The sequence below is a fragment of the Leuresthes tenuis genome, unplaced genomic scaffold, assembly GCF_036924035.1.
Source record: "Leuresthes tenuis unplaced genomic scaffold, fLeuTen1.0.hap1 SCAF_175, whole genome shotgun sequence".
Lineage (NCBI taxonomy): Eukaryota > Metazoa > Chordata > Actinopteri > Atheriniformes > Atherinopsidae > Leuresthes > Leuresthes tenuis.
The window spans coordinates 61,901-71,618 of NW_027325529.1; the positions used below are offsets into that span (position 1 = coordinate 61,901).

Consider the following 9,718-nt stretch of genomic DNA (forward strand, 5'->3'; position numbering starts at 1 on the left):
AACGTTGTACTTTGCAGTAAAAGAAAGTGCAAATCAAAAGTTTTAGGAATCCGAGAATAAGCTTATTTTCATGAGTTCTGCACGATTTCGGATTTTATGTATAAAATGAATTCATTCACTCAAACCAAGTTAAAACTGCTTTTTCCTTCATATGTACCCATTTCTACATATATTTCAAGCATAAACTTCCTCATACTACCCTGAATGAGAAAGAACCACACTTGTGATTAAGCCATACGCCCCTTTTGAGGAGTTCTGCATGATTTGGGATTTTATCTATAAAATTAATTCCTTCACTCAAACTATGTTAAAACGGCTTTTACCTTCATATTTATCAATGTCTCGATAGATTTAAACAAAAAAACAACGTTGTACTTTGCAGTAAAAGAAAGAGCCAATCAAAAGTTTTAGGAATCCGAGAATAAGCTTATTTTCATGAGTTCTGCACGATTTCGGATTTTATGTATAGAATGAATTCATTCACTCAAACCAAGTTAAAACTGCTTTTTCCTTCATATTTATCAATGTCTAGATCGACTTCAACAAAGAACAACATTGTATTTTGCAGTAGAAGAAAGAGCAAAACTGAAGGTTTAGGAATCCGAGAATAAGCTTTTTTTCTTATGGGCAAGTGGGAACTGCTTTGTCCTTCATATTTATCAATGTGTAGATGGATTTCAACTTCTTCCTCTACTGCAAAGTCCAATGTTTTTCTTTGTTGAAGTCGATCTAGACATTTATAAATATGGAAGGACAAAGCAGTTTTAACTTGGTTTGAGTGAATGAATTCATTTTATACATAAAATCCGAAATCGTGCAGAACTCATGAAAGCAGGCTTATACTCGGATTCCTGAAACTTTAGTTTTGCTCTTTCTTTTACTGCAAAGTACAACGTTGTTTTTTTTGTTTAAATCTTTCTAGACATGGTAAATATGAAGGACAAATCAGTTTTAACATAGTTTGAGTGAAGGAATGCATTTTATAAAAAATCCCATACAAAATCCCAAATCATGCAGAACTCACGAAAAGCTTTTTCTCGCTTTTCACTGCTTTTTACAAACTTTGGTCGGACGTTCACACCTTCTTGCATCCGAACACCTCCGCTTCCGCTTTTGATGATGTATATTCGGGCATTCGAACCTTTTATTACCCACTTTTTACAAACCATTGTCGGACTTTCACACCTTCTTGCAGCCGAACACCACCTCTCCCGCTTTTGATGATGTATGGTCCAGTATTCTTACCTTTTCTAACACATTTTTCAGCAATTATGGTCGGACATTCACACCTACTCACAGCTGGACACCTCCGCTCCCGCTTTTGATCATACAATGTCGGGACATCGCTCCTTGTCTTACCAGCTTTTTACAAACTTTAGTCGAACATTCACACCTTCTTGCAGCTGAACACCTCCGCTCCCGCTTTTGATGATGTATAGTCGGGCTTTCGAGCCTTTTCTTACCCGGTTTTTACAAATTATGGTTGGACATTCAGACCTTGCAGCCGAACACCTCCACTCTCTCTTTTGATCATACATTGTCGGGCATTCGCACCTTGTCTTACCCGCTTTTTACAAACTATAGTCAGACATTCACACCTTGCAGCTGAACCTCCGCTCCCTGTTTTGATCATGTATGGTCTGGCAATACTACCCTTTCTTCCCCCGTTTGTGAGTAATTATGGCTGGACATTCACACCTACTTGCAGTCGAACAGCTCTGCTCCCGCTTTTGATTATGTTTGGTTGGATATTCGAACCTTTTCTTAACTGCTTTTTACAAACCATGGTCGGACTTTCACACCTTCTTGTAGCCGAACAACTCCGCTCCCGCTATTGATTTTGTACAGTCGGGTATTTTAACCTTTTCTTACCCGCTTTTTACCAACTATAGTCGGACATTCACACCGTCTTACAGCGGAACACCTCCGCTCCCGCTTTTTATGGTGTATAGTCGGGCATTCGAACCTTTTCTTACCCGCTATTTACAAACTATGGTAGGACATTCAAACTTTCGTGTATCCGATAACCTCCGCTGTCTCTTTTGATCATACATTGTCGGACATTCGCACCTTTTCTTACCCGCTTTTTACAAACCATGGTCGGACTGTCACACCTTCTTGTAGCCGAACACATCCGCTCCCGCTATTGATTGTGTACAGTCGGGTATTTAAACCTTTTCTTACCCGCTTTTCACCAACTATGGTCGGACATTCACACCTTCGTACAGCGGAACACCTCCGCTCCCTCTTTTGATGGTGTATGTTCGGGCATTCAAACCTTTTCTTACCCGCTTTTTCCAAACTATGGTCGGCTATTCACAGCTTCCTCTCCACCCACCTGCATCCGAAGACCTCCGCCCCAAATTTTGTTGATATTTAGTCGGACATTCGCACCTTACCCGCTTTTGGAAAACTATGGCCTTCTTGCAGCCAAACACCTCTGATCTCGCTTTTGATGATGTTAGGTTGGGCATTCAGACCTTGCTTCACCTGCTTTTCACCAAATATAGTCGGACATTCACACCTTCTTGCAGCCGAACACTTCCGCTTTTAGTGTTCTATGAGGCATTCACAAATTTTTTTTCACCGTATTTTATAGATTATGGTTGGAAATTCTCACCCACTCTCATCCGAAGACCTCTCCTCCCGCTTTTGTTAATATATAGTCGGGCATTCGAACCTTTTCTTACCCGCTTTTTACAAATTATAGTCGAACATTCACACCTACTTGCAGCTGAATACTTCCGCTCCACCTTTTAGGTATGTATGGTTGGCATTTGCACCTCTTTTTATACTGATTGCTGAAGATTAAGTTGTACTTTCTCAAACTACAACATTTTTTTATTTGTTGAAACTTGATTTGAAGTGGATAAATAAGGAGGACAAACAGTTTTAAGTCAGGCTGATAGAAGGAATTAATTTTATAGCAAAATCTGTACTTCGTCATATGTCGAGAGATGCTTATTGCTGAAGAAGTTCTTTCTCATTCTACAAAGTACAACGTTGTTTATCGTTGAAACTTGATTAGACATTAATAAATATGAAGGACAAAGCAGTCTTAACTTGGTTTGAGTTAAGGAATTCGTTTTATAGGAGAATCCGAATTCTTGCATAACTCATAAAATAGAGCTTATTTTCGGATTCCTGAAGAATGATTCTGGTTCTTTCTCATAATACAAAGTTTGTTGTTTATTGTTGAAACTTCATCAGAAGTGAAGAAATAAATGAATGCCTATCAACAAATGTGGGATCTAAACTCTAGTGCTTCCTCTAAAATAATTTCCTTTCTCAATTTAGAAATGTGTGTGTGTAAGTCACAACACCCGTGACACCAAAACGGCTTTCTTTTCTCTACACTCTGCACTATGAGCACACACACCAAATCAGAAAGGCTTTTTTCTCTCTTTTCTACATTATGGACTGTGGGGACACAAAACCGCTCTCTCTCTTTTTTTTTTTATCGTGTGCCAGGGCGTTGTCTCATGTATTAGATTATGCTTAAGATACGAATGGGTTTATCAGTCACATCAGAATCCATACATACTGATCCTCCCGTAATAAAATGGTCGGATCTTATCAAACACACTTTGTTTCTTGTGACAATCAAGTCAGCGAAACAGCGTATACACGTCAAGACACTGAATCAAGTTTGCCACAAGAACTCATAAGTTTGGCAGTATTGCTCTGCCATCAGCAATGATACACCCATTTTATTTTCGTGAGACATGTGCAAGCACCTGTTCATCTACTGTTCTATCACTATGAATTAGTGATCTATTATCAATAAGGATACTTCTACAACTACTATCAAAGTATGTCCAGACTTCTTATGTTGTCAGTTGCTATAAATGAATAAGTGGGTAGCTACTGACAAGCATTAAGCATGTCACACAGCCCAAACATATAACATTTCAGGACACACCACACAGTTAACAACCACAGTGAAGTGTCAAAGCCCAAACATTCAACAGGACACTTACACACATTCAAATCAAACAGTCAGACAACATACAAGAACATATACCCCAGCCGGCATTGCTCCCTGCCTATTTTCCTACAGCTCACTATGTGTGCGCACACCTTTATTCACAAACTCTTCAACTTATCCTCTTTTACCGAAGCTGCTACAGCTCGATTGGCCGAATACCCTTAGATCCTATTTCGGTGAATTTGACATCTGCCTTACATGTAACAGATTAGCGGTTTAGCAGTTTTAATTTAGTTTGAGTGAAGGAATTCATTTTATAGCAAAATCCGAAATCGTGAAGAACTCATGAAAGTAAGCTTATTCTCGGATTCCTGAAACTTTAGATTTGCTCTTTCTTTTACTGCAAAGTACAACGTTGTTTTTTTTGTTTAAATCTTTCTAGACATGGTAAATATGAACGACAAAGCAGTTTTCACATAGTTTGAGTGAAGGAATTCATTTTATAGATTAAAATCCCAAGAGTCTGCTGAGAAAAGAGAGTGAATGCGAAGTAGACTTTAACACGGCTCTGGGAGCGAGCCGAGTGCGGGCTAACCGGGAGAATTGCTTGAAAGAAACGCGACACTGAATGAGCGGTCAGAACAAAGCCTCAATACAGTTTTCCCGTGGTGTTTTTGTTGCTGCCTTGTCTTTTGCACAGAGTAAAAGACAAGGCAGCCATCGAATAGGGCCCGATTGTTCCTACTTGGTCAGCCGAGGAGCAAGGGGGGGGGGGGGGGCAAGCGTCTCAACCAAGCAAAGCTCACCATGGGGAAGGTGGCTATGCCAACTAGCCTGATGCCCTGCTCCCGCAGTGACGGATAATCGTACTCTGGTTTCTCTTCATAACGTACAACTCTTTCGCCTTTTACTAAAGACTTCTGTGGAGAGCAGCACTAATGAGTTGTTTCTATTTTTGGCAGGCTTTACCTTTGCGGGTGAAGCCCTTTCTGTCTGTGCAAAAGAAATCTTCTTACTGTGCAGAGTGACTTCTCTGAGTAGAGTCGCCTTACTTGTTGCGACTGTGCCGATGTTCGAAGCTGGAGTGCAAAGTTGTTGCTTGAATGGTGCTTGCTGGAGCGTGCGGGGGTGCAAAGTTATACCATTTAAAAGGGCTGAAGAGTGCTCAGTGCAGCAGGTGGGCGGAGGTGCATAGTGACACTCTGGCCACCTATGGCCATAAAAAGAACACCGCTACAAGTGCGCATTGTGCCAGGAAGGGCCCTCGGACGTGAACCAGTGGACAGTTGTCGCTTCTCGGCCTTTTGGCTAAGATCAAGTGTAGTATCTGTTCTTATCAGTTTAATATCTGATATGTCCTCTATACGAGGACTACATATTAAATGGATTTTCAAGAATAGGAGTTGAAAAAGAAGCTTGCTCCGTTCACTCCAAGCCTCGACCCGGTACTGCAGTGCCGCTGGGAACGGTGCGCTCTCCTCTGCTCTTGTGAAAAAGCAAACAGCGGTGCAGGATGGAAGTTTCAGGGAGCCCAAGATGAAACTTTCTTTTAATCTGCTGAGAAAAGAGAGTGAATGCGAAGTAGACTTTAACACGGCTCTGGGAGCGAGCCGAGTGCGGGCTAACCGGGAGAATTGCTTGAAAGAAACGCGACACCGAATGAGTGGTCAGAACAAAGCCTCAATACGGTGTTCCCGTGGTGTTTGTGGCTGCCTTGTCTTTTGCACAGAGTAAAAGACAAGGCAGCCATCAAATAGGGCCCGATTGTTCCTACTTGGTCAGCCGAGGAGCAGGGGGGGGGGCAAGCGTCTCAACCAAGCAAAGCTCACCAAGTAGGAACAATCGGGCCCTATTCGATGGCTGCAACACCTGAAAGAGATATTGATGCGAGACCCGATCAAATGCTTTTTCAAAGTCTAAATTTAAGATGACAAGCCGGGTGTTTCTGTCTCTAGCGTAATCAATGATGTCTCGAATCAGTACGAGGCTGTCGTTGAGTTGTCTCCCTGAGATGGCACAAGCTTGGTCTGGGTGAATTACCTCCTCTAAAACAGAGGACATCCGTGTCGCTAAAACCTTGCTAAAAAGTTTACAGTCAAAGTTTAAAAGTGTGATGTGCCTCCAATTCTTTAGGTCAGTCTTATCATTTTTTTTATAAAGTAGAGTCACTATTCCCACTCTAAAACTGTCAGGCAGTCGGTCGAGTTTTTCAAAATCTTTAAAAACATCTAAAACGTCTGATGATAAAAGGTCCCAATAGGTCAGATAGAATTCTGCAGGAAGCCCGTCTAAACCTGGAGCTCGACTTCTCTTAAAACCTGTTAGGCATTTTTTTAACTCTAAAGCAGTAAAATCCTGTGTCAAGTGTGCATTCTCTTTTACGGTTTTGTCAACGAATTTTAAAATTTCTGCCGATGTTTCCAAGTGCACTGGTTTCTCTTTGTACATGTTATTATAAAAGGTATGTACAGTTTCAATCATCTCTTGTGTGGATTTTGTTAAAAACCCATCTTCTCTTTTTAGATTTTGAATACACTCCTTTTTATTTATAACTTTCTTTCTTTTTCACCTTCCTCAATTTCCTGCTCCCTGCTTCTTACAAAAATTCCTTTACTCTTTATTTCTGCTAAAACTGACATTTCCTTTTTGACATCTTTGATTTCTTCTTTAAAGTCTATGCCACACTGATTTAGTTTAAAGTAGCGCTGTAAGCGTTTATGTAGTCCCATCATACATCGATTCTCTTTCCTTTTTTTACGTTTACCTTGCTGTTTAAAAAAAGTCTGGGTCGTTTCCTTCACCATTTCCCACCATTGTGCATGTGTTTCGTAGAGGTCTTGAAGGGTATGCCACTCTTTATAACATTCCCTGTACTGACTGACTATGATTTCATCCTCCAACAGGGAACAGTTGAGTTTCCACAGACCACTTCCTACCGTCACACCAGAAGGGGGTGAAAGGGTGCAGGAGAGCATAAGGTGGTCTGAAAAGAAAACAGGGGTTAATCTAACATCAGTGGGTGGGCAATCTCTAGTAAAGAAATAATCAATGCGAGAGGCTCTGGTGCCATCATGACTAAACCAGGTGAAGCCCTCCTCTCTGGGATGCATGGTTTTAAAACAGTCAGTAAGCTTAAAATCCCTGCATATGCCCTGAAGTAAAATCGAAGTCTTATCCACTTTAAAATCTACCCCTGCTCTTTTTCTATCTTTCCTGCTCAAGATACAGTTAAAATCCCCTCCTACAACTAAAGGTACTTGCCCTAGCATGTAAAGCTGTATATCTTCTAAAAGGTCATACCTTTAATTTTTTCCATTGAAACCATAAATATTGAAGAGGTTAAAGTCTTGCCCCATAAAATTCAAGTGTGCTAAAAGTGCCCATCCGTCTCTCACCACTGTGCTACCTTTCACCAGAACATGCGGATTTTTAATTAGAATGGCCACACCATCATTTTTATTTTGATTTGAGCCACTCCATATCGATAAATGGGGCCACATTTCCTCCCATTGTCTATGGTTTTTTAAAAAAGGTAGTCCACATTCTTGTATTAAAAACACATCTGATTTTATGGAGTCTAAGAAGAATAAAATACTCTGGGCTCTTGTCTTCGATTTCACACTTCTCACATTTAGTGTTGAGAAGGTGAGAACCATTAAAAGCATAAAGGAAAGTAGGTATGTCATTTTCGTTTTTCTAAGTTATCAAAACAAATTACACACTCAGGTTATTTCTTGGGAAACTAGCTCTTCCTTCATTTCTTTAGGTGAAAAGTGAGTAGGGTGATCTATATTTCCTTTTCGGACTCTCGGTGTTGGCCTCTGACGCAATGTTGCATTTAACTGAATTCTCACAGACTTCAACACTGAGTGGTGAGGCCTCTACAGGCCCCTCCCCTTTTTGCTCCTCACTTCCAATCCAAGCTTTTGGCGGGAAGTTTGAATTTATTGGGTCAACCTCTTCACTTTGTTCACCAACTGCCACCTTTGGTCCTTCTCTTTGTTGGCTTGACTGTGGCTTTACCGTCTTTAATTTGTTGGCAAAAGATTTAGGGCAATCTCTGAAGAGGTGATTTAATTCTCCACAGAGATTACATTTCCTGCCATTTGGACACTCTCCAAAAGTTTGCCCAATTTCTCTGCTCTTCCCACATAACACCTTGGTACAAGCCTCAACCAGGTGCCCATGCTCACCACACTTGCGGCAGAACTTGGGCTGCCCCTGGTAGTGGATGTAACCTCGGTTTTCAAGGTGGCCAGAGTGTCGCCCACCCGCTGCACTGAGCACTCTTCAGCCCTTTTAAATGGTATAACTTTGCACTCCCGCATGCTCCAGCAAGCACCATTCAAGCAACAACTTTGCACTCCAGCTTCGAACATCGGCACAGTCGCAACAAGTAAGGCGACTCTACGCAGAGAAGTCACTCTGCACAGTAACAAGATTTCTTTTGCACAGACAGAAAGGGCTTCACCCGCAAAGGTAAAGCCTGCCAAAAATAGAAACAACTCATTAGTGCTGCTCTCCACAGAAATCTTTAGTAAAAGGCGAAAGACTTGTACGTTATGAAGAGAAACCAGAGTACGATTATCCGTCACTGCGGGAGCAGGGCATCAGGCTAGTTGGCATAGCCACCTTCCCCATGGTGAGCTTTGCTTGGTTGAGACGCTTGCTCCCCCCCCCTTGCTCCTCGGCTGACCAAGTAGGAACAATCGGGCCCTATTCGATGGCTGCCTTGTCTTTTACTCTGTGCAAAAGACAAGGCAGCAACAAAAACACCACGAGAATCCCATATTGAGGCTTTGTTCTGACCGCTCATTCGGGGTCGCGTTTCTTTCAAGCAATTCTCCTGGTTAGCCCACACTCGGCTCGCTCCCATAGCCGTGTTAAAGTCTACTTCGCATTCACTCTCTTTTCTCAGCAGACTCTTGGGATTTTATCTATAAAATGAATTCCTTCACTCAAACTATGTGAAAACTGCTTTGTCCTTAATATTTACCATGTCTAGAAAGATTTAAACAAAAGAAACAACGTTGTACTTTGCAGTAAAAGAAAGAGCAAATCTAAAGTTTCAGGAATCCGAGAATAAGCTTACTTTCATGAGTTCTTCACGATTTCGGATTTTGCTATAAAATGAATTCCATCACTCAAACTAAATTAAAACTGCTAAACCGCTAATCTGTTATATGTAAGGCAGATGTCAAATTCACCGAAATAGGATCAAAGGGTATTCGGCCAATCGAGCTGTAGCAGCTTCGGTAAAAGAGTATAAGTTGAAGAGTTTGTGAATAAAGGTGTGCGCACACATAGTGTACTGTACGAAAATAGGCAGGGAGCAATGCCGGCTGGGGTATATGTTCTTGTATGTTGTCTGACTGTTTGATTTGAATGTGTTGTGTAAGTGTCCTGTTGAATGTTACATGTTTGGGCTTTGACACGCTTCACTGTGGTTGTTAACTGTGTGGTGTGTCCTGAAATGTTATATGTTTGGGCTGTGTGACATGCTTAATGCTTGTCAGTAGCTACCCACTTATTCATATATAGCAACTGACAACATAAGAAGTCCGGACATACTTTGATAGTAGTTGTAGAAGTATCCTTATTGATAATAGATCACTAATTCATAGTGATAGAACAGTAGATGAACAGGTGCTTGCACATGTCTCACGAAAATAAAATGGGTGCATCATTGCTGATGGCAGAGCAATACTGCCAAACTTATGAGTTCTTGTGGCAAACTTGATTCAGTGTCTTGACGTGTATACGCTGTTTCGCTGACTTGATTGTCACAAG

General features: G+C 41.3%; 3 non-coding genes across 3 annotated transcripts; 2 read left to right on the plus strand and 1 right to left on the minus strand.

The window, feature by feature from the left end:
* Positions 1 to 4,794: 4,794 nt before the first annotated feature.
* LOC140287902 (U5 spliceosomal RNA) lies at positions 4,795 to 4,908 on the plus strand. Its single transcript, XR_011911849.1, has one exon. It is a non-coding gene; the product is annotated as a U5 spliceosomal RNA (small nuclear RNA).
* Positions 4,909 to 5,216: 308 nt separating this feature from the next.
* Positions 5,217 to 5,407, plus strand: LOC140287903 (U2 spliceosomal RNA). The gene has a single exon (XR_011911850.1). It is a non-coding gene; the product is annotated as a U2 spliceosomal RNA (small nuclear RNA).
* A 2,989-nt stretch (positions 5,408 to 8,396) lies between these two features.
* Positions 8,397 to 8,510, minus strand: LOC140287900 (U5 spliceosomal RNA). Its single transcript, XR_011911847.1, has one exon. It is a non-coding gene; the product is annotated as a U5 spliceosomal RNA (small nuclear RNA).
* Between the last annotated feature and the right edge of the window lie 1,208 nt (positions 8,511 to 9,718).